General features: G+C 43.6%; 16 non-coding genes across 16 annotated transcripts; all 16 read right to left on the bottom strand.

The window, feature by feature from the left end:
- Nucleotides 1–741: 741 nt before the first annotated feature.
- trnai-aau (transfer RNA isoleucine (anticodon AAU)) lies at nucleotides 742–816 on the bottom strand. The gene has a single exon. It is a non-coding gene; the product is annotated as a tRNA-Ile (tRNA).
- Nucleotides 817–1,992: 1,176 nt separating this feature from the next.
- Nucleotides 1,993–2,069, bottom strand: trnai-aau (transfer RNA isoleucine (anticodon AAU)). Its single transcript is given in 2 exon segments — nucleotides 1,993–2,028; nucleotides 2,032–2,069. It is a non-coding gene; the product is annotated as a tRNA-Ile (tRNA).
- Nucleotides 2,070–3,229: 1,160 nt separating this feature from the next.
- trnai-aau (transfer RNA isoleucine (anticodon AAU)) lies at nucleotides 3,230–3,303 on the bottom strand. The gene has a single exon. It is a non-coding gene; the product is annotated as a tRNA-Ile (tRNA).
- A 1,851-nt stretch (nucleotides 3,304–5,154) lies between these two features.
- trnai-aau (transfer RNA isoleucine (anticodon AAU)) lies at nucleotides 5,155–5,228 on the bottom strand. Its single transcript has one exon. It is a non-coding gene; the product is annotated as a tRNA-Ile (tRNA).
- A 1,214-nt stretch (nucleotides 5,229–6,442) lies between these two features.
- Nucleotides 6,443–6,516, bottom strand: trnai-aau (transfer RNA isoleucine (anticodon AAU)). The gene has a single exon. It is a non-coding gene; the product is annotated as a tRNA-Ile (tRNA).
- Nucleotides 6,517–7,843: 1,327 nt separating this feature from the next.
- trnai-aau (transfer RNA isoleucine (anticodon AAU)) lies at nucleotides 7,844–7,917 on the bottom strand. The gene has a single exon. It is a non-coding gene; the product is annotated as a tRNA-Ile (tRNA).
- A 1,114-nt stretch (nucleotides 7,918–9,031) lies between these two features.
- Nucleotides 9,032–9,105, bottom strand: trnai-aau (transfer RNA isoleucine (anticodon AAU)). The gene has a single exon. It is a non-coding gene; the product is annotated as a tRNA-Ile (tRNA).
- Nucleotides 9,106–10,251: 1,146 nt separating this feature from the next.
- trnai-aau (transfer RNA isoleucine (anticodon AAU)) lies at nucleotides 10,252–10,325 on the bottom strand. The gene has a single exon. It is a non-coding gene; the product is annotated as a tRNA-Ile (tRNA).
- Nucleotides 10,326–11,861: 1,536 nt separating this feature from the next.
- On the bottom strand, nucleotides 11,862–11,935 carry trnai-aau (transfer RNA isoleucine (anticodon AAU)). Its single transcript has one exon. It is a non-coding gene; the product is annotated as a tRNA-Ile (tRNA).
- Nucleotides 11,936–13,132: 1,197 nt separating this feature from the next.
- trnai-aau (transfer RNA isoleucine (anticodon AAU)) lies at nucleotides 13,133–13,206 on the bottom strand. Its single transcript has one exon. It is a non-coding gene; the product is annotated as a tRNA-Ile (tRNA).
- Nucleotides 13,207–14,327: 1,121 nt separating this feature from the next.
- trnai-aau (transfer RNA isoleucine (anticodon AAU)) lies at nucleotides 14,328–14,401 on the bottom strand. Its single transcript has one exon. It is a non-coding gene; the product is annotated as a tRNA-Ile (tRNA).
- A 1,196-nt stretch (nucleotides 14,402–15,597) lies between these two features.
- On the bottom strand, nucleotides 15,598–15,671 carry trnai-aau (transfer RNA isoleucine (anticodon AAU)). The gene has a single exon. It is a non-coding gene; the product is annotated as a tRNA-Ile (tRNA).
- Nucleotides 15,672–16,842: 1,171 nt separating this feature from the next.
- Nucleotides 16,843–16,916, bottom strand: trnai-aau (transfer RNA isoleucine (anticodon AAU)). Its single transcript has one exon. It is a non-coding gene; the product is annotated as a tRNA-Ile (tRNA).
- Nucleotides 16,917–18,127: 1,211 nt separating this feature from the next.
- On the bottom strand, nucleotides 18,128–18,201 carry trnai-aau (transfer RNA isoleucine (anticodon AAU)). The gene has a single exon. It is a non-coding gene; the product is annotated as a tRNA-Ile (tRNA).
- A 1,161-nt stretch (nucleotides 18,202–19,362) lies between these two features.
- trnai-aau (transfer RNA isoleucine (anticodon AAU)) lies at nucleotides 19,363–19,436 on the bottom strand. Its single transcript has one exon. It is a non-coding gene; the product is annotated as a tRNA-Ile (tRNA).
- Nucleotides 19,437–20,675: 1,239 nt separating this feature from the next.
- On the bottom strand, nucleotides 20,676–20,749 carry trnai-aau (transfer RNA isoleucine (anticodon AAU)). Its single transcript has one exon. It is a non-coding gene; the product is annotated as a tRNA-Ile (tRNA).
- Nucleotides 20,750–21,182: the final 433 nt, after the last annotated feature.

Genomic DNA, 21,182 nt, shown 5'->3' with positions numbered 1-21,182 from the left:
GACAGAAAGAGAGAGTAAGGAAGAAAGAGAGAGTGGAGAAAAGAGAGAGTAAGGAGTGGAGAAAGACAGAGAGAGAGTAAGGAGAAAAGAGAAAGAGAGAGTAAGGAGTGGAGAAAGAGAGAGTAAGGAGTGGAGAAAGAGAAAGTAAGGAGTGGAGAAAGACAGAGAGAGAGTAAGGAGTGGAGAAAGACAGAGAGAGAGAGTAAGGAGTGGAGAAAGAGAGAGTAAGGAGTGGAGAAAGAGAGAGTAAGGGGTGGAGAAAGAGGGTGCAGCTGTCTGCTGGCTCTTTACCTCTCTGTACTTAATGCCCTTCTCTAGTTAATGTGTCACCAAGTGAGCATGGGGAAAGGTGTGTGTGTGTGTGTGTGTGTGTGTGTGTGTGGAAAGTGTGTGTGTGTGTGTGTGTGTGTGTGTGTGTGTGTGTGTGTGTGTGTGTGTGTGTGTGTGTAAATAATGAATGAATCAAATGATTGATGGACCCGTCTATCTGTTTCTTCACCATTCTGTCTCTCTGTCTCTTAGTCCATGAAGTCCCTGTCCTCCTCCCTTCCTTGTATAATAAAAAACGAATGAAAACTCCTACAATGAAAAAAAAAAAAGACTCCTACATTAAAATGTCACTCCACAATGACCCAACAATCGACAACTCATACTACTAATTTAAAATGCACATTGTAAACCCCAATCAATAGAGTTGTGAGACACTGTAGACATACACAGTAGGGTAAAAACAAAATCATCTGGCCAGTACGGGTATCGAACCCACGACCTTCGCGTTATTAGCACGACGCTCTAACCCAACTGAGCTAACCGGCCTTAGAAAATGCTCATTCTACAGATAAAGGTGGAAATAACTACACCGTACTAAATAAGAGGTCAAGACATTCCATAACAAATCCATCACCTATTGAGAAATAAACATGGAGAAGAGCCCCCTCAGCAAGCTGCTCCCGGAGCTCTGTTCACAAACACACCCCACAGGGCTCCAGGACAGAAACACAATTATGTGTGTGGATGAAGCACTTCATTTGGCATTGGGAAAAACACGAGATGAACTGCTTCAAACAAAGACCCGCGAAAGCTAAAGAACACTCCGTAATGTTCACAACGACATAAACTTTGAACTCGTGAAAAGTGAGAGATGCGGTCAAGAAACACTGGCACATGTTATCATCGGAAAGACAGAAAGAGAGAGTGGAGAGGAATGGAGAAAGAGAGAGTAAGGAGTGGAGAAAGAGAGAGTAAGGAGTGGAGAAAGACAGAGAGAGAGTAAGGAGTGGAGAAAGAGCAGAAAGAGAAAGAGTAAGGAGTGGAGAAAGAGAGAGTAAGGAGTGGAGAAAGAGAAAGTAAGGAGTGGAGAAAGACAGAGAGAGAAGAGTAAAAGAGAGTGGAGAAAGACAGAGAGAGAGTAAGGAGTGGAGAAAGACAGAGTAAGGAGTGGAGAAAGAGTAATGAGTAATGAGTGGAGAAAGAGAGAGTAAGGGGTGGAGAAAGAGGGTGCAGCTGTCTGCTGGCTCTTTACCTCTCTGTACTTAATGCCCTTCTCTAGTTAATGTGTCACCAAGTGAGCATGGGGAAAGGTGTGTGTGTGTGTGTGTGTGTGTGTGTGTGTGTGTGTGTGTGTGTGTGTGTGTGTGTGTGTGTGTGTGTGTGTGTGTGTGTGTGTGTGTGTGTGTGTGTGTGTGTGTGTGTGTGTGTGTGTAAATAATGAATGAATCAAATGATTGATGGACCCGTCTATCTGTTTCTTCACCATTCTGTCTCTCTGTCTCTTAGTCCATGAAGTCCCTGTCCTCCTCCCTTCCTTGTATAATAAAAAACGAATGAAAACTCCTACAATGAAAAAAAAACCCTCCTACATTAAAATGTCACTCCACAATGACCCAACAATCGACAACTCATACTACTAATTTAAAATGCACATTGTAAACCCCAATCAATAGAGTTGTGAGACACTGTAGACATACACAGTAGGGTAAAAACAAAATCATCTGGCCAGTACGGGTATCGAACCCACGACCTTCGCGTTATTATTAGCACGACGCTCTAACCAACTGAGCTAACCGGCCTTAGAAAATGCTCATTCTACAGATAAAGGTGGAAATAACTACACCGTACTAAATAAGAGGTCAAGACATTCCATAACAAATCCATCACCTATTGAGAAATAAACATGGAGAAGAGCCCCCTCAGCAAGCTGCTCCCGGAGCTCTGTTCACAAACACACCCCACAGGGCTCCAGGACAGAAACACAATTATGTGTGTGGATGAAGCACTTCATTTGGCATTGGGAAAAACACGAGATGAACTGCTTCAAACAAAGACCCGCGAAAGCTAAAGAACACTCCGTAATGTTCACAACGACATAAACTTTGAACTCGTGAAAAGTGAGAGATGCGGTCAAGAAACACTGGCACATGTTATCATCGGAAAGACAGAAAGAGAGAGTAAGGAATGGAGAAAGAGAGAGTAAGGAGTGGAGAAAGAGAGAGTAAGGAGTGGAGAAAGACAGAGAGAGAGTAAGGAGTGGAGAAAGGCAGAAAGAGAGAGTAAGGAGTGGAGAAAGAGAGAGTAAGGAGTGGAAAAGAGAAAGTAAGGAGTGGAGAAAGACAGAGAGAGAGAGTAAGGAGTGGAGAAAGACAGAAGAGAAAGAGTAAGGAGTGGAAAGAGAGAGTAAGGAGTGAAAGAGAGAGTAAGGAGTGGAGAAAGAGAGAGTAATGAGTGGAGAAAGAGAGAGTGAGGGGTGGAGAAAGAGAAAGGGGTGCAGCTGTCTGCTGGCTCTTTACCTCTCTGTACTTAATGCCCTTCTCTAGTTAATGTGTCACCAAGTGAGCATGGGGAAAGGTGTGTGTGTGTGTGTGTGTGTGTGTGTGTGTGTGTGTGTGTGTGTGTGTGTGTGTGTGTGTGTGTGTGTGTGTGTGTGTGTGTGTGTGTGTGTAAATAATGAATGAATCAAATGATTGATGGACCCGTCTATCTGTTTCTTCACCATTCTGTCTCTCTGTCTCTTAGTCCATGAAGTCCCTGTCCTCCTCCCTTCCTTGTATAATAAAAAACGAATGAAAACTCCTACAATGAAAAAAAAAACCCTCCTACATTAAAATGTCACTCCACAATGACCCAACAATCGACAACTCATACTACTAATTTAAAATGCACATTGTAAACCCCAATCAATAGAGTTGTGAGACACTGTAGACATACACAGTAGGGTAAAAACAAAATCATCTGGCCAGTACGGGTATCGAACCCACGACCTTCGCGTTATTAGCACGACGCTCTAACCAACTGAGCTAACCGGCCTTAGAAAATGCTCATTCTACAGATAAAGGTGGAAATAACTACACCGTACTAAATAAGAGGTCAAGACATTCCATAACAAATCCATCACCTATTGAGAAATAAACATGGAGAAGAGCCCCCTCAGCAAGCTGCTCCCGGAGCTCTGTTCACAAACACACCCCACAGGGCTCCAGGACAGAAACACAATTATGTGTGTGGATGAAGCACTTCATTTGGCATTGGGAAAAACACGAGATGAACTGCTTCAAACAAAGACCCGCGAAAGCTAAAGAACACTCCGTAATGTTCACAACGACATAAACTTTGAACTCGTGAAAAGTGAGAGATGCGGTCAAGAAACACTGGCACATGTTATCATCGGAAAGACAGAAAGAGAGAGTAAGGAATGGAGAAAGAGAGAGTAAGGAGTGGAGAAAGAGAAGAGAAGGAGGGAGAAAGACAGAGAGAGAGTAAGGAGTGGAGAAAGAGAAAGAGAGAGTAAGGAGTGGAGAAAGAGAGAAAGAGTGGAGAAAGAGAAAGTAAGGAGTGGAGAAAGACAGAGAAAGAGAGTAAGGAGTGGAGAAAGAGAAGAGAGTAAGGAGTGGAGAAAGAGAAAGAGAGAGAAGGAGTGGAGAAGAAAGAGAGAGAGAGAAGGAGTGGAGAAAGACAGAGTGGAGAGAGAGTAAGGAGTGGAGAAAGAGAGAGTAAGGAGAAAGACAGAGAGAAGTAAGGAGTGGAGAAAGAGAGAGAAAGAGAGTAAGGAGTGGAGAAAGAGAGAGAGTAAGGAGTGGAGAAAGAGAGAGTAATGGAGTGGAGAAAGAGAGAGTAAGGGGTGGAGAAAGAGGGTGCAGCTGTCTGCTGGCTCTTTACCTCTCTGTAAATGCCCTTCTCTAGTTAATGTGTCACCAAGTGAGCATGGGGAAAGGTGTGTGTGTGTGTGTGTGTGTGTGTGTGTGTGTGTGTGTGTGTGTGTGTGTGTGTGTGTGTGTGTGTGTGTGAGTGTGTGTGTGTGGAGAAAGAGAGAGTGTGAAGTGGAGAAAGAAGAATGAATCAAATGATTGATGGACCCGTCTATCTGTTTCTTCACCATTCTGTCTCTCTGTCTCTTAGTCCATGAAGTCCCTGTCCTCCTCCCTTCCTTGTAGAATAAAAAACGAGAAAACTCCAATGAAAAAAAAAGGAGTGGAGAAAAAAGAGTCCTACATTAAAATGTCACTCCACAATGACCCAACAATCGACAACTCATACTACTAATTTAAAATGGACATTGTAAACCCCAATCAATAGAGTAAGGAGTGGAGAAAGACTGTAGAGAGAGTAGAGAAAGACAGAGTAAGAGTGGAGAAAGAGAGTAATGAGTGGAGAAAGAGAGAGTAATCTGGAGAAAGAGGGTGCAGCTGTCTGCTGGCTCTTTACCTCTCTGTACTTAATGCCCTTCTCTAGTTAATGTGTCACCAAGTGAGCATGGGGAAAGGTGTGTGTGTGTGTGTGTGTGTGTGTGTGTGTGTGTGTGTGTGTGTGTGTGTGTGTGTGTGTGTGTGTGTGTGTGTGTGTGTGTGTGTGTGTGTGTGTGTGTGTGTGTAAATAATGAATGAATCAAATGATTGATGGACCCGTCTATCTGTTTCTTCACCATTCTGTCTCTCTGTCTCTTAGTCCATGAAGTCCCTGTCCTCCTCCCTTCCTTGTAAAAAAAAACGAATGAAAACTCCTACAATGAAAAAAAAAAACCCTCCTACATTAAAATGTCACTCCACAATGACCCAACAATCGACAACTCATACTACTAATTTAAAATGCACATTGTAAACCCCAATCAATAGAGTTGTGAGACACTGTAGACATACACAGTAGGGTAAAAACAAAATCATCTGGCCAGTACGGGTATCGAACCCACGACCTTCGCGTTATTAGCACGACGCTCTAACCAACTGAGCTAACCGGCCTTAGAAAATGCTCATTCTACAGATAAAGGTGGAAATAACTACACCGTACTAAATAAGAGGTCAAGACATTCCATAACAAATCCATCACCTATTGAGAAATAAACATGGAGAAGAGCCCCCTCAGCAAGCTGCTCCCGGAGCTCTGTTCACAAACACACCCCACAGGGCTCCAGGACAGAAACACAATTATGTGTGTGGATGAAGCACTTCATTTGGCATTGGGAAAAACACGAGATGAACTGCTTCAAACAAAGACCCGCGAAAGCTAAAGAACACTCCGTAATGTTCACAACGACATAAACTTTGAACTCGTGAAAAGTGAGAGATGCGGTCAAGAAACACTGGCACATGTTATCATCGGAAAGACAGAAAGAGAGAGTAAGGAATGGAGAAAGAGAGAGTAAGGAGTGGAGAAAGAGAGAGTAAGGAGTGGAGAAAGACAGAGAGAGAGTAAGGAGTGGAGAAAGGCAGAAAGAGAGAGTAAGGAGTGGAGAAAGAGAGAGTAAGGAGTGGAGAAAGAGAGTAAGGAGTGGAGAAAGACAGAGAGAGAGAGTAAGGAGTGGAGAAAGACAGAAAGAGAGAGTAAGGAAAGGAGAAAGAGAGAGTAAGGAGTGGAGAAAGACAGAGTAAGAGTGGAGAAAAGACAGAGTAAGGAGTGGAAAAGACAGAGTGGAGAAAGAGAGAGTAAGGAGTGGAGAAAGAGAGAGTAAGGGGTGGAGAAAGAGGGTGCAGCTGTCTGCTGGCTCTTTACCTCTCTGTACTTAATGCCCTTCTCTAGTTAATGTGTCACCAAGTGAGCATGCATGGAAAGGTGTGTGTGTGTGTGTGTGTGTGTGTGTGTGTGTGTGTGTGTGTGTGTGTGTGTGTGTGTGTGTGTGTGTGTGTGTGTGTGTGTGTGTGTGTGTGTGTGTGTGTGTGTGTGTGTAAATAATGAATGAATCAAATGATTGATGGACCCGTCTATCTGTTTCTTCACCATTCTGTCTCTCTGTCTCTTAGTCCATGAAGTCCCTGTCCTCCTCCCTTCCTTGTATAATAAAAAACGAATGAAAACTCCTACAATGAAAAAAAACCCTCCTACATTAAAATGTCACTCCACAATGACCCAACAATCGACAACTCATACTACTAATTTAAAATGCACATTGTAAACCCCAATCAATAGAGTTGTGAGACACTGTAGACATACACAGTAGGGTAAAAACAAAATCATCTGGCCAGTACGGGTATCGAACCCACGACCTTCGCGTTATTAGCACGACGCTCTAACCAACTGAGCTAACCGGCCTTAGAAAATGCTCATTCTACAGATAAAGGTGGAAATAACTACACCGTACTAAATAAGAGGTCAAGACATTCCATAACAAATCCATCACCTATTGAGAAATAAACATGGAGAAGAGCCCCCTCAGCAAGCTGCTCCCGGAGCTCTGTTCACAAACACACCCCACAGGGCTCCAGGACAGAAACACAATTATGTGTGTGGATGAAGCACTTCATTTGGCATTGGGAAAAACACGAGATGAACTGCTTCAAACAAAGACCCGCGAAAGCTAAAGAACACTCCGTAATGTTCACAACGACATAAACTTTGAACTCGTGAAAAGTGAGAGATGCGGTCAAGAAACACTGGCACATGTTATCATCGGAAAGACAGAAAGAGAGAGTAAGGAATGGAGAAAGAGAGTAGAGGAGAAAGGAGAGTAAGGAGAGAGTAAGGAGAGAAAGACAGAGAGAGAGTAAGGAGTGGAGAAAGGCAGAAAGAGAGAGTAAGGAGTGGAGAAAGAGAGAGTAAGGAGTGGAGAAAGAGAAAGTAAGGAGTGGAGAAAGATAAAGAGAGAGTAAGGAGTGGAGAAAGACAGAGAGAGAGTAAGGAGTGGAGAAAGGCAGAAAGAGAGAGTAAGGAGTGGAGAAAGACAGAGAGAGAGTAAGGAGTGGAGAAAGGCAGAAAGAGAGAGTAAGGAGTGGAGAAAGAGAGAGTAAGGAGTGGAGAAAGACAGAGAGAGAGTAAGGAGTGGAGAAAGACAGAGTAAGGAGTGGAGAAAGAGAGAGTAATGAGTGGAGAAAGAGAGAGTAAGGGTGGAGAAAGAGGGTGCAGCTGTCTGCTGGCTCTTTACCTCTCTGTACTTAATGCCCTTCTCTAGTTAATGTGTCACCAAGTGAGCATGGGGAAAGGTGTGTGTGTGTGTGTGTGTGTGTGTGTGTGTGTGTGTGTGTGTGTGTGTGTGTGTGTGTGTGTGTGTGTGTGTGTGTGTGTGTGTGTGTGTGTGTGTGTGTGTGTGTGTGTGTGTGTGTGTGTGTGTGTGTGTGTGTGTGTGTGTGTAAATAATGAATGAATCAAATGATTGATGGACCCGTCTATCTGTTTCTTCACCATTCTGTCTCTCTGTCTCTTAGTCCATGAAGTCCCTGTCCTCCTCCCTTCCTTGTATAATAAAAAACGAATGAAAACTCCTACAATGAAAAAAAAAAACCCTCCTACATTAAAATGTCACTCCACAATGACCCAACAATCGACAACTCATACTACTAATTTAAAATGCACATTGTAAACCCCAATCAATAGAGTTGTGAGACACTGTAGACATACACAGTAGGGTAAAAACAAAATCATCTGGCCAGTACGGGTATCGAACCCACGACCTTCGCGTTATTAGCACGACGCTCTAACCAACTGAGCTAACCGGCCTTAGAAAATGCTCATTCTACAGATAAAGGTGGAAATAACTACACCGTACTAAATAAGAGGTCAAGACATTCCATAACAAATCCATCACCTATTGAGAAATAAACATGGAGAAGAGCCCCCTCAGCAAGCTGCTCCCGGAGCTCTGTTCACAAACACACCCCACAGGGCTCCAGGACAGAAACACAATTATGTGTGTGGATGAAGCACTTCATTTGGCATTGGGAAAAACACGAGATGAACTGCTTCAAACAAAGACCCGCGAAAGCTAAAGAACACTCCGTAATGTTCACAACGACATAAACTTTGAACTCGTGAAAAGTGAGAGATGCGGTCAAGAAACACTGGCACATGTTATCATCGGAAAGACAGAAAGAGAGAGTAAGGAATGGAGAAAGAGAGAGTAAGGAGTGGAGAAAGAGAGAGTAAGGAAAGACAGAGAGAGAGTAAGGAGTGGAGAAAGACAGAAAGAGAGAGTAAGGAGTGGAGAAAGGAGAAAGAAAGAGAGTAAGGAGGAGAAAGAAGGAGTGGAGTGGAGAAAGAGAGAGTAAGGTAGTGGAGAAAGACAGAGAGAGAGAGTAAGGAGTGGAGAAAGAGAGAGATAATGTGGAGAAAGAGAGAGTAATGGGTGGAGAAAGAGGGTGCAGCTGTCTGCTGGCTCTTTACCTCTCTGTACTTAATGCCCTTCTCTAGTTAATGTGCCAAGTGAGCATGGGGAAAGGTGTGTGTGTGTGTGTGTGTGTGTGTGTGTGTGTGTGTGTGTGTGTGTGTGTGTGTGTGTGTGTGTGTGTGTGTGTGTGTGTGTGTGTGTGTGTGTGTGTGTGTGTAAATAATGAATGAATCAAATGATTGATGGACCCGTCTATCTGTTTCTTCACCATTCTGTCTCTCTGTCTCTTAGTCCATGAAGTCCCTGTCCTCCTCCCTTCCTTGTATAATAAAAAACGAATGAAAACTCCTACAATGAAAAAAAAACCCTCCTACATTAAAATGTCACTCCACAATGACCCAACAATCGACAACTCATACTACTAATTTAAAATGCACATTGTAAACCCCAATCAATAGAGTTGTGAGACACTGTAGACATACACAGTAGGGTAAAAACAAAATCATCTGGCCAGTACGGGTATCGAACCCACGACCTTCGCGTTATTAGCACGACGCTCTAACCAACTGAGCTAACCGGCCTTAGAAAATGCTCATTCTACAGATAAAGGTGGAAATAACTACACCGTACTAAATAAGAGGTCAAGACATTCCATAACAAATCCATCACCTATTGAGAAATAAACATGGAGAAGAGCCCCCTCAGCAAGCTGCTCCCGGAGCTCTGTTCACAAACACACCCCACAGGGCTCCAGGACAGAAACACAATTATGTGTGTGGATGAAGCACTTCATTTGGCATTGGGAAAAACACGAGATGAACTGCTTCAAACAAAGACCCGCGAAAGCTAAAGAACACTCCGTAATGTTCACAACGACATAAACTTTGAACTCGTGAAAAGTGAGAGATGCGGTCAAGAAACACTGGCACATGTTATCATCGGAAAGACAGAAAGAGAGAGTAAGGAATGGAGAAAGAGAGAGTAAGGAGTGGAGAAAGAGAGAGTAAGGAGTGGAGAAAGACAGAGAGAGAGTAAGGAGTGGAGAAAGAGCAGAAAGAAGGAGTGGAGAAAGGAGTGGAGAAAGAGAGAGAGAAGTAAGGAGTGGAGAAAGAGAAAGAAGTAAGGAGTGGAGTAAGAGAGTGGAGAAAAAGACAGAGAGAGAGAGTGGAGAAAGACAGAGTAAGGAGTGGAAAAGAGAGAGTAATGAGTGGAGAAAGAGAGAGTAGGGGTGGAGAAAGAGGGTGCAGCTGTCTGCTGGCTCTTTACCTCTCTGTACTTAATGCCCTTCTCTAGTTAATGTGTCACCAAGTGAGCATGGGGAAAGGTGTGTGTGTGTGTGTGTGTGTGTGTGTGTGTGTGTGTGTGTGTGTGTGTGTGTGTGTGTGTGTGTGTGTGTGTGTGTGTGTGTGTGTGTGTGTGTGTGTGTGTGTGTGTAAATAATGAATGAATCAAATGATTGATGGACCCGTCTATCTGTTTCTTCACCATTCTGTCTCTCTGTCTCTTAGTCCATGAAGTCCCTGTCCTCCTCCCTTCCTTGTATAATAAAAAACGAATGAAAACTCCTACAATGAAAAAAAAAAAACCCTCCTACATTAAAATGTCACTCCACAATGACCCAACAATCGACAACTCATACTACTAATTTAAAATGCACATTGTAAACCCCAATCAATAGAGTTGTGAGACACTGTAGACATACACAGTAGGGTAAAAACAAAATCATCTGGCCAGTACGGGTATCGAACCCACGACCTTCGCGTTATTAGCACGACGCTCTAACCAACTGAGCTAACCGGCCTTAGAAAATGCTCATTCTACAGATAAAGGTGGAAATAACTACACCGTACTAAATAAGAGGTCAAGACATTCCATAACAAATCCATCACCTATTGAGAAATAAACATGGAGAAGAGCCCCCTCAGCAAGCTGCTCCCGGAGCTCTGTTCACAAACACACCCCACAGGGCTCCAGGACAGAAACACAATTATGTGTGTGGATGAAGCACTTCATTTGGCATTGGGAAAAACACGAGATGAACTGCTTCAAACAAAGACCCGCGAAAGCTAAAGAACACTCCGTAATGTTCACAACGACATAAACTTTGAACTCGTGAAAAGTGAGAGATGCGGTCAAGAAACACTGGCACATGTTATCACAGGAAAGACAGAAAGAGAGAGTAAGGAATGGAGAAAGAGAGAGTAAGGAGTGGAGAAAGAGAGAGTAAGGAGTGGAGAAAGACAGAGAGAGAGTAAGGAGTGGAGAAAGGCAGAAAGAGAGAGTAAGGAGTGGAGAAAGAGAGAGTAAGGAGTGGAGAAAGAGAAAGTAAGGAGTGGAGAAAGACAGAGAGAGAGAGTAAGGAGTGGAGAAAGACAGAAAGAGAGAGTAAGGAGTGGAAAAGACAGAGTAAGGAGAAAGAGAGGAGAGAGAGAGTAAGGAGTGGAGAAAGACAGAGAGAGAGTAAGGAGTGGAGAAAGATAAAGAGAGAGTAAGGAGTGGAGAAAGACAGAGAGAGAGAGTAAGGAGTGGAGAAAGAGAAAGAGAGAGTAAGGAGTGGAGAAAGAGAGAGTAAGGAGTGGAGAAAGACAGAGTAAGGTAAGGAGTGGAGAAAGACAGAAAGAGAGAGTAAGGAGTGGAGAAAGAGAGAGTAAGGAGTGGAGAAAGAAGGAGTGGAGAAAGAGAGAGTAAGGAGTGGAGAAAGACAGAGAGAGAGTAAGGAGTGGAGAAAGAGAGAGAGAGTAAGGAGTGGAGAAAGACAGAGAGAGAGAGTAAGGAGTGGAGAAAGACAGAGAGAGAGAGTAAGGAGTGGAGAAAGAGAGAGTAATGAGTGGAGAAAGAGAGAGTAAGGGGTGGAGAAAGAGGGTGCAGCTGTCTGCTGGCTCTTTACCTCTCTGTACTTAATGCCCTTCTCTAGTTAATGTGTCACCAAGTGAGCATGGGGAAAGGTGTGTGTGTGTGTGTGTGTGTGTGTGTGTGTGTGTGTGTGTGTGTGTGTGTGTGTGTGTGTGTGTGTGTGTGTGTGTGTGTGTGTGTGTGTGTGTGTGTGTAAATAATGAATGAATCAAATGATTGATGGACCCGTCTATCTGTTTCTTCACCATTCTGTCTCTCTGTCTCTTAGTCCATGAAGTCCCTGTCCTCCTCCCTTCCTTGTATAATAAAAAACGAATGAAAACTCCTACAATGAAAAAAAAACCCTCCTACATTAAAATGTCACTCCACAATGACCCAACAATCGACAACTCATACTACTAATTTAAAATGCACATTGTAAACCCCAATCAATAGAGTTGTGAGACACTGTAGACATACACAGTAGGGTAAAAACAAAATCATCTGGCCAGTACGGGTATCGAACCCACGACCTTCGCGTTATTAGCACGACGCTCTAACCAACTGAGCTAACCGGCCTTAGAAAATGCTCATTCTACAGATAAAGGTGGAAATAACTACACCGTACTAAATAAGAGGTCAAGACATTCCATAACAAATCCATCACCTATTGAGAAATAAACATGGAGAAGAGCCCCTCAGCAAGCTGCTCCCGGAGCTCTGTTCACAAACACACCCCACAGGGCTCCAGGACAGAAACACAATTATGTGTGTGGATGAAGCACTTCATTTGGCATTGGGAAAAACACGAGATGAACTGCTTCAAACAAAGACCCGCGAAAGCTAAAGAACACTCCGTAATGTTCACAACGACATAAACTTTGAACTCGTGAAAAGTGAGAGATGCGGTCAAGAAACACTGGCACATGTTATCATCGGAAAGACAGAAAGAGAGAGTAAGGAATGGAGAAAGAGAGAGTAAGGAGTGGAGAAAGAGAGAAGTAAGGAGTGGAGAAAGACAGAGAGAGAGTAAGGAGTGGAGAAAGGCAGAAAGAGAGAGTAAGGAGTGGAGAAAGAGAGAGTAAGGAGTGGAGAAAGAGAGAGAGTAAGGAGTGGAGAAAGACAGAGAGAGAGTAAGGAGTGGAGAAAGACAGAGTAAGGAGTGGAGAAAGAGAGAGTAATGAGTGGAGAAAGAGAGAGTAAGGGTGGAGAAAGACAGAGTGCAGCTGTCTGCTGGAGAAAGTACTTAATGAGTTAATGTGTCACCAAGTGAGCATGGGGAAAGAGGGTGCAGCTGTCTGCTGGCTCTTTACCTCTCTGTACTTAATGCCCTTCTCTAGTTAATGTGTCACCAAGTGAGCATGGGGAAAGGTGTGTGTGTGTGTGTGTGTGTGTGTGTGTGTGTGTGTGTGTGTGTGTGTGTGTGTGTGTGTGTGTGTGTGTGTGTGTGTGTGTGTGTGTGTGTGTGTGTGTGTGTGTGTGTGTAAATAATGAATGAATCAAATGATTGATGGACCCGTCTATCTGTTTCTTCACCATTCTGTCTCTCTGTCTCTTAGTCCATGAAGTCCCTGTCCTCCTCCCTTCCTTGTATAATAAAAAACGAATGAAAACTCCTACAATGAAAAAAAAAACCCTCCTACATTAAAATGTCACTCCACAATGACCCAACAATCGACAACTCATACTACTAATTTAAAATGCACATTGTAAACCCCAATCAATAGAGTTGTGAGACACTGTAGACATACACAGTAGGGTAAAAACAAAATCATCTGGCCAGTACGGGTATCGAACCCACAAACTTCAAGTTATTAGCACGACGCTCTAACCAACTGAGCTAACCGGCCTTAGAAAATGCTCATTCTACAGATAAAGGTGGAAATAACTACACCGTACTAAATAAGAGGTCAAGACATTCCATAACAAATCCATCACCTATTGAGAAATAAACATGGAGAAGAGCCCCCTCAGCAAGCTGCTCCCGGAGCTCTGTTCACAAACACACCCCACAGGGCTCCAGGACAGAAACACAATTATGTGTGTGGATGAAGCACTTCATTTGGCATTGGGAAAAACACGAGATGAACTGCTTCAAACAAAGACCCGCGAAAGCTAAAGAACACTCCGTAATGTTCACAACGACATAAACTTTGAACTCGTGAAAAGTGAGAGATGCGGTCAAGAAACACTGGCACATGTTATCATCGGAAAGACAGAAAGAGAGAGTAAGGAATGGAGAAAGAGAGAGTAAGGAGTGGAGAAAGAGAGAGTAAGGAGTGGAGAAAGACAGAGAGAGAGTAAGGAGTGGAGAAAGGCAGAAAGAGAGAGTAAGGAGTGGAGAAAGAGAGAGTAAGGAGTGGAGAAAGACAGAGAGAGAGTAAGGAGTGGAGAAAGAGAGAGAGTAAGGAGTGGAGAAAGACAGAGTAAGGAGTGGAGAAAGAGAGAGTAATGAGTGGAGAAAGAGAGAGTGAGGGGTGGAGAAAGAGGGTGCAGCTGTCTGCTGGCTCTTTACCTCTCTGTACTTAATGCCCTTCTCTAGTTAATGTGTCACCAAGTGAGCATGGGGAAAGGTGTGTGTGTGTGTGTGTGTGTGTGTGTGTGTGTGTGTGTGTGTGTGTGTGTGTGTGTGTGTGTGTGTGTGTGTGTGTGTGTGTGTGTGTGTGTGTGTGTGTGTGTGTGTAAATAATGAATGAATCAAATGATTGATGGACCCGTCTATCTGTTTCTTCACCATTCTGTCTCTCTGTCTCTTAGTCCATGAAGTCCCTGTCCTCCTCCCTTCCTTGTATAATAAAAAACGAATGAAAACTCCTACAATGAAAAAAAACCCTCCTACATTAAAATGTCACTCCACAATGACCCAACAATCGACAACTCATACTACTAATTTAAAATGCACATTGTAAACCCCAATCAATAGAGTTGTGAGACACTGTAGCATACACAGTAGGGTAAAAACAAAATCATCTGGCCAGTACGGGTATCGAACCCACGACCTTCGCGTTATTAGCACGACGCTCTAACCAACTGAGCTAACCGGCCTTAGAAAATGCTCATTCTACAGATAAAGGTGGAAATAACTACACCGTACTAAATAAGAGGTCAAGACATTCCATAACAAATCCATCACCTATTGAGAAATAAACATGGAGAAGAGCCCCCTCAGCAAGCTGCTCCCGGAGCTCTGTTCACAAACACACCCCACAGGGCTCCAGGACAGAAACACAATTATGTGTGTGGATGAAGCACTTCATTTGGCATTGGGAAAAACACGAGATGAACTGCTTCAAACAAAGACCCGCGAAAGCTAAAGAACACTCCGTAATGTTCACAACGACATAAACTTTGAACTCGTGAAAAGTGAGAGATGCGGTCAAGAAACACTGGCACATGTTATCATCGGAAAGACAGAAAGAGAGAGTAAGGAATGGAGAAAGAGAGAGTAAGGAGTGGAGAAAGAGAGAGTAAGGAGTGGAGAAAGACAGAGAGAGAGTAAGGAGTGGAGAAAGGCAGAAAGAGAGAGTAAGGAGTGGAGAAAGAGAGAGTAAGGAGTGGAGAAAGACAGAGAGAGAGAGTAAGGAGTGGAGAAAGAGAGAATAAGGAGTGGAGAAAGAGAAAGTAAGGAGTGGAGAAAGACAGAGAGAGAGTAAGGAGAAAGGAGAAAGAAGAGTGGAGAAAGACAGAGTAAGGAGTGGAGAAAGAGAGAGTAATGAGTGGAGAAAGAGAGAGTGAGGGGTGGAGAAAGAGGGTGCAGCTGTCTGCTGGCTCTTTACCTCTCTGTACTTAATGCCCTTCTCTAGTTAATGTGTCACCAAGTGAGCATGGGGAAAGGTGTGTGTGTGTGTGTGTGTGTGTGTGTGTGTGTGTGTGTGTGTGTGTGTGTGTGTGTGTGTGTGTGTGTGTGTGTGTGTGTGTGTGTGTGTGTGTGTGTGTGTGTGTGTGTGTGTGTAAATAATGAATGAATCAAATGATTGATGGACCCGTCTATCTGTTTCTTCACCATTCTGTCTCTCTGTCTCTTAGTCCATGAAGTCCCTGTCCTCCTCCCTTCCTTGTATAATAAAAAACGAATGAAAACTCCTACAATGAAAAAAAACCCTCCTACATTAAAATGTCACTCCACAATGACCCAACAATCGACAACTCATACTACTAATTTAAAATGCACATTGTAAACCCCAATCAATAGAGTTGTGAGACACTGTAGACATACACAGTAGGGTAAAAACAAAATCATCTGGCCAGTACGGGTATCGAACCCACGACCTTCGCGTTATTAGCACGACGCTCTAACCAACTGAGCTAACCGGCCTTAGAAAATGCTCATTCTACAGATAAAGGTGGAAATAACTACACCGTACTAAATAAGAGGTCAAGACATTCCATAACAAATCCATCACCTATTGAGAAATAAACATGGAGAAGAGCCCCCTCAGCAAGCTGCTCCCGGAGCTCTGTTCACAAACACACCCCACAGGGCTCCAGGACAGAAACACAATTATGTGTGTGGATGAAGCACTTCATTTGGCATTGGGAAAAACACGAGATGAACTGCTTCAAACAAAGACCCTTCGAAAGCTAAAGAACACTCCGTAATGTTCACAACGACATAAACTTTGAACTCGTGAAAAGTGAGAGATGCGGTCAAGAAACACTGGCACATGTTATCATCGGAAAGACAGAAAGAGAGAGTAAGGAATGGAGAAAGAGAGAGTAAGGAGTGGAGAAAGAGAGAGTAAGGAGTGGAGAAAGACAGAGAGAGAGTAAGGAGTGGAGAAAGACAGAGAGAGAGAGTAAGGAGTGGAGAAAGAGAGAGAGTAAGGAGTGGAGAAAGAGAAAGTAAGGAGTGGAGAAAGACAGAGAGAGAAGGAGTGGAGAAAGAGTGGAGTAAGGAGTGGAGAAAGAGAAAGAAAGAGAGAAAGAAGAGTGGAGAAAAGAGAGAGTAAGGGGTGGAGAAAGAGGGTGCAGCTGTCTGCTGGCTGTCTGCTGGCTCTTTACCTCTCTGTACTTAATGCCCTTCTCTAGTTAATGTGTCACCAAGTGAGCATGGGGAAAGGTGTGTGTGTGTGTGTGTGTGTGTGTGTGTGTGTGTGTGTGTGTGTGTGTGTGTGTGTGTGTGTGTGTGTGTGTGTGTGTGTGTGTGTGTGTGTGTGTGTGTGTGTGTGTGTGTGTGTGTGTGTGTGTGTGTGTGTGTAAATAATGAATGAATCAAATGATTGATGGACCCGTCTATCTGTTTCTTCACCATTCTGTCTCTCTGTCTCTTAGTCCATGAAGTCCCTGTCCTCCTCCCTTCCTTGTATAATAAAAAACGAATGAAAACTCCTACAATGAAAAAAAACCCTCCTACATTAAAATGTCACTCCACAATGACCCAACAATCGACAACTCATACTACTAATTTAAAATGCACATTGTAAACCCCAATCAATAGAGTTGTGAGACACTGTAGACATACACAGTAGGGTAAAAACAAAATCATCTGGCCAGTACGGGTATCGAACCCACGACCTTCGCGTTATTAGCACGACGCTCTAACCAACTGAGCTAACCGGCCTTAGAAAATGCTCATTCTACAGATAAAGGTGGAAATAACTACACCGTACTAAATAAGAGGTCAAGACATTCCATAACAAATCCATCACCTATTGAGAAATAAACATGGAGAAGAGCCCCCTCAGCAAGCTGCTCCCGGAGCTCTGTTCACAAACACACCCCACAGGGCTCCAGGACAGAAACACAATTATGTGTGTGGATGAAGCACTTCATTTGGCATTGGGAAAAACACGAGATGAACTGCTTCAAACAAAGACCCGCGAAAGCTAAAGAACACTCCGTAATGTTCACAACGACATAAACTTTGAACTCGTGAAAAGTGAGAGATGCGGTCAAGAAACACTGGCACATGTTATCATCGGAAAGACAGAAAGAGAGAGTAAGGAATGGAGAAAGAGAGAGTAAGGAGTGGAGAAAGAGAGAGTAAGGAGTGGAGAAAGACAGAGAGAGAGTAAGGAGTGGAGAAAGGCAGAAAGAGAGAAGGAGTGGAGAAAGAGAGAGTAAGGAGTGGAGAAAGAGAGTAAGGAGAGAAAGACAGAGAGAGAGTAAGGAGTGGAGAAAGACAGAGAGAGAGTAAGGAGTGGAGAAAGACAGAGTAAGGAGTGGAGAAAGAGAGTAAGTAAGGAGTGGAGAAAGACAGAGAAGTGGAGAAAGACAGAGAGAGAGTAGTGGAGAAAGAGAGAGTAATGAGTGGAGAAAGAGAGAGTGGAGGGGTGGAGAAAGAGGTGCAGCTGTCTGCTGGCTCTTTACCTCTCTGTACTTAATGCCCTTCTCTAGTTAATGTGTCACCAAGTGAGCATGGGGAAAGGTGTGTGTGTGTGTGTGTGTGTGTGTGTGTGTGTGTGTGTGTGTGTGTGTGTGTGTGTGTGTGTGTGTGTGTGTGTGTGTGTGTGTGTGTGTGTGTGTGTGTGTGTGTGTGTGTAAATAATGAATGAATCAAATGATTGATGGACCCGTCTATCTGTTTCTTCACCATTCTGTCTCTCTGTCTCTTAGTCCATGAAGTCCCTGTCCTCCTCCCTTCCTTGTATAATAAAAAACGAATGAAAACTCCTACAATGAAAAAAAAACCCTCCTACATTAAAATGTCACTCCACAATGACCCAACAATCGACAACTCATACTACTAATTTAAAATGCACATTGTAAACCCCAATCAATAGAGTTGTGAGACACTGTAGACATACACAGTAGGGTAAAAACAAAATCATCTGGCCAGTACGGGTATCGAACCCACGACCTTCGCGTTATTAGCACGACGCTCTAACCAACTGAGCTAACCGGCCTTAGAAAATGCTCATTCTACAGATAAAGGTGGAAATAACTACACCGTACTAAATAAGAGGTCAAGACATTCCATAACAAATCCATCACCTATTGAGAAATAAACATGGAGAAGAGCCCCCTCAGCAAGCTGCTCCCGGAGCTCTGTTCACAAACACACCCCACAGGGCTCCAGGACAGAAACACAATTATGTGTGTGGATGAAGCACTTCATTTGGCATTGGGAAAAACACGAGATGAACTGCTTCAAACAAAGACCCGCGAAAGCTAAAGAACACTCCGTAATGTTCACAACGACATAAACTTTGAACTCGTGAAAAGTGAGAGATGCGGTCAAGAAACACTGGCACATGTTATCATCGGAAAGACAGAAAGAGAGAGTAAGGAATGGAGAAAGAGAGAGTAAGAGAGTGGAGAAAGAGAGAGTAAGGAGTGGAGAAAGACAGAGAGAGAGTAAGGAGTGGAGAAAGGCAGAAAGAGAGAGTAAGGAGTGGAGAAAAGAGAAGGAGAGAAAGAGAAAGTAAGGAGTGGAGAAAGAGAGAGAGAGAGTAAGGAGTGGGAGAAAGAGAAAGACAGAGAGAGAAGAGTGGAGAGAAGTAAGGAGAAAGAGAGAGTAATGAGTGGAGAAAGAGAGAGAGAGTAAGGGGTGGAGAAAGAGGGTGCAGCTGTCTGCTGGCTCTTTACCTCTCTGTACTTAATGCCCTTCTCTAGTTAATGTGTCACCAAGTGAGCATGGGGAAAGGTGTGTGTGTGTGTGTGTGTGTGTGTGTGTGTGTGTGTGTGTGTGTGTGTGTGTGTGTGTGTGTGTGTGTGTGTGTGTGTGTGTGTGTGTGTGTGTGTGTGTGTGTGTGTGTGTGTGTGTGTGTGTGTGTGTAAATAATGAATGAATCAAATGATTGATGGACCCGTCTATCTGTTTCTTCACCATTCTGTCTCTCTGTCTCTTAGTCCATGAAGTCCCTGTCCTCCTCCCTTCCTTGTATAATAAAAAACGAATGAAAACTCCTACAATGAAAAAAAACCCTCCTACATTAAAATGTCACTCCACAATGACCCAACAACCGACAACTCATACTACTAATTTAAAATGCACATTGTAAACCCCAATCAATAGAGTTGTGAGACACTGTAGACATACACAGTAGGGTAAAAACAAAATCATCTGGCCAGTACGGGTATCGAACCCACAAACTTCAAGTTATTAGCACGACGCTCTAACCAACTGAGCTAACCGGCCTTAGAAAATGCTCATTCTACAGATAAAGGTGGAAATAACTACACCGTACTAAATAAGAGGTCAAGACATTCCATAACAAATCCATCACCTATTGAGAAATAAACATGGAGAAGAGCCCCCTCAGCAAGCTGCTCCCGGAGCTCTGTTCACAAACACACCCCACAGGGCTCCAGGACAGAAACACAATTATGTGTGTGGATGAAGCACTTCATTTGGCATTGGGAAAAACACGAGATGAACTGCTTCAAACAAAGACCCTTCGAAAGCTAAAGAACACTCCGTAATGTTCACAACCACATAAACTTTGAACTCGTGAAAAGTGAGAGATGCGGTCAAGAAACACTGGCACATGTTATCATCGGAAAGACAGAAAGAGAGAGTAAGGAATGGAGAAAGAGAGAGTAAGGAGTGGAGAAAGAGAGAGTAAGGAGTGGAGAAAGACAGAGAGAGAGTAAGGAGTGGAGAAAGGCAGAAAGAGAGAGTAAGGAGTGGAGAAAGAGAGAGTAAGGAGTGGAGAAAGAGAGAGTAAGGAGTGGAGAAAGACAGAGAGAGAGTAAGGAGTGGAGAAAGAGAGGGAGTAAGGAGTGGAGAAAGAGAGAGTAAGGAGTGGAGAAAGAGAGAGTAAGGAGTGGAGAAAGACAGAGTAAGGAGTGGAGAAAGAGAGAGTAAGGAGTGGAGAAAGAGAGAGTAAGGAGTGGAGAAAGACAGAGTAAGGAGTGGAGAAAGAGAGTAATGAGTGGAGAAAGAGAGCAGGGGTGGAGAAAGAGGGTGCAGCTGTCTGCTGGCTCTTTACCTCTCTGTACTTAATGCCCTTCTCTAGTTAATGTGTCACCAAGTGAGCATGGGGAAAGGTGTGTGTGTGTGTGTGTGTGTGTGTGTGTGTGTGTGTGTGTGTGTGTGTGTGTGTGTGTGTGTGTGTGTGTGTGTGTGTGTGTGTGTGTGTGTGTGTAAAATAATGAATGAATCAAATGATTGATGGACCCGTCTATCTGTTTCTTCACCATTCTGTCTCTCTGTCTCTTAGTCCATGAAGTCCCTGTCCTCCTCCCTTCCTTGTATAATAAAAAACGAATGAAAACTCCTACAATGAAAAAAAAACCTCCTACATTAAAATGTCACTCCACAATGACCCAACAATCGACAACTCATACTACTAATTTAAAATGCACATTGTAAACCCCAATCAATAGAGTTGTGAGACACTGTAGACATACACAGTAGGGTAAAAACAAAATCATCTGGCCAGTACGGGTATCGAACCCACGACCTTCGCGTTATTAGCACGACGCTCTAACCAACTGAGCTAACCGGCCTTAGAAAATGCTCATTCTACAGATAAAGGTGGAAATAACTACACCGTACTAAATAAGAGGTCAAGACATTCCATAACAAATCCATCACCTATTGAGAAATAAACATGGAGAAGAGCCCCCTCAGCAAGCTGCTCCCGGAGCTCTGTTCACAAACACACCCCACAGGGCTCCAGGACAGAAACACAATTATGTGTGTGGATGAAGCACTTCATTTGGCATTGGGAAAAACACGAGATGAACTGCTTCAAACAAAGACCCGCGAAAGCTAAAGAACACTCCGTAATGTTCACAACCACATAAACTTTGAACTCGTGAAAAGTGAGAGATGCGGTCAAGAAACACTGGCACATGTTATCATCGGAAAGACAGAAAGAGAGAGTAAGGAATGGAGAAAGAGAGTAAGGAGTGGAGAAAGAGAGAGTAAGGAGTGGAG

Source organism: Oncorhynchus masou, unplaced genomic scaffold (genome assembly GCF_036934945.1).
Source record: "Oncorhynchus masou masou isolate Uvic2021 unplaced genomic scaffold, UVic_Omas_1.1 unplaced_scaffold_823, whole genome shotgun sequence".
Classification (NCBI taxonomy): domain Eukaryota; kingdom Metazoa; phylum Chordata; class Actinopteri; order Salmoniformes; family Salmonidae; genus Oncorhynchus; species Oncorhynchus masou.
This window is presented reverse-complemented; position numbering and strand designations above follow the sequence as displayed.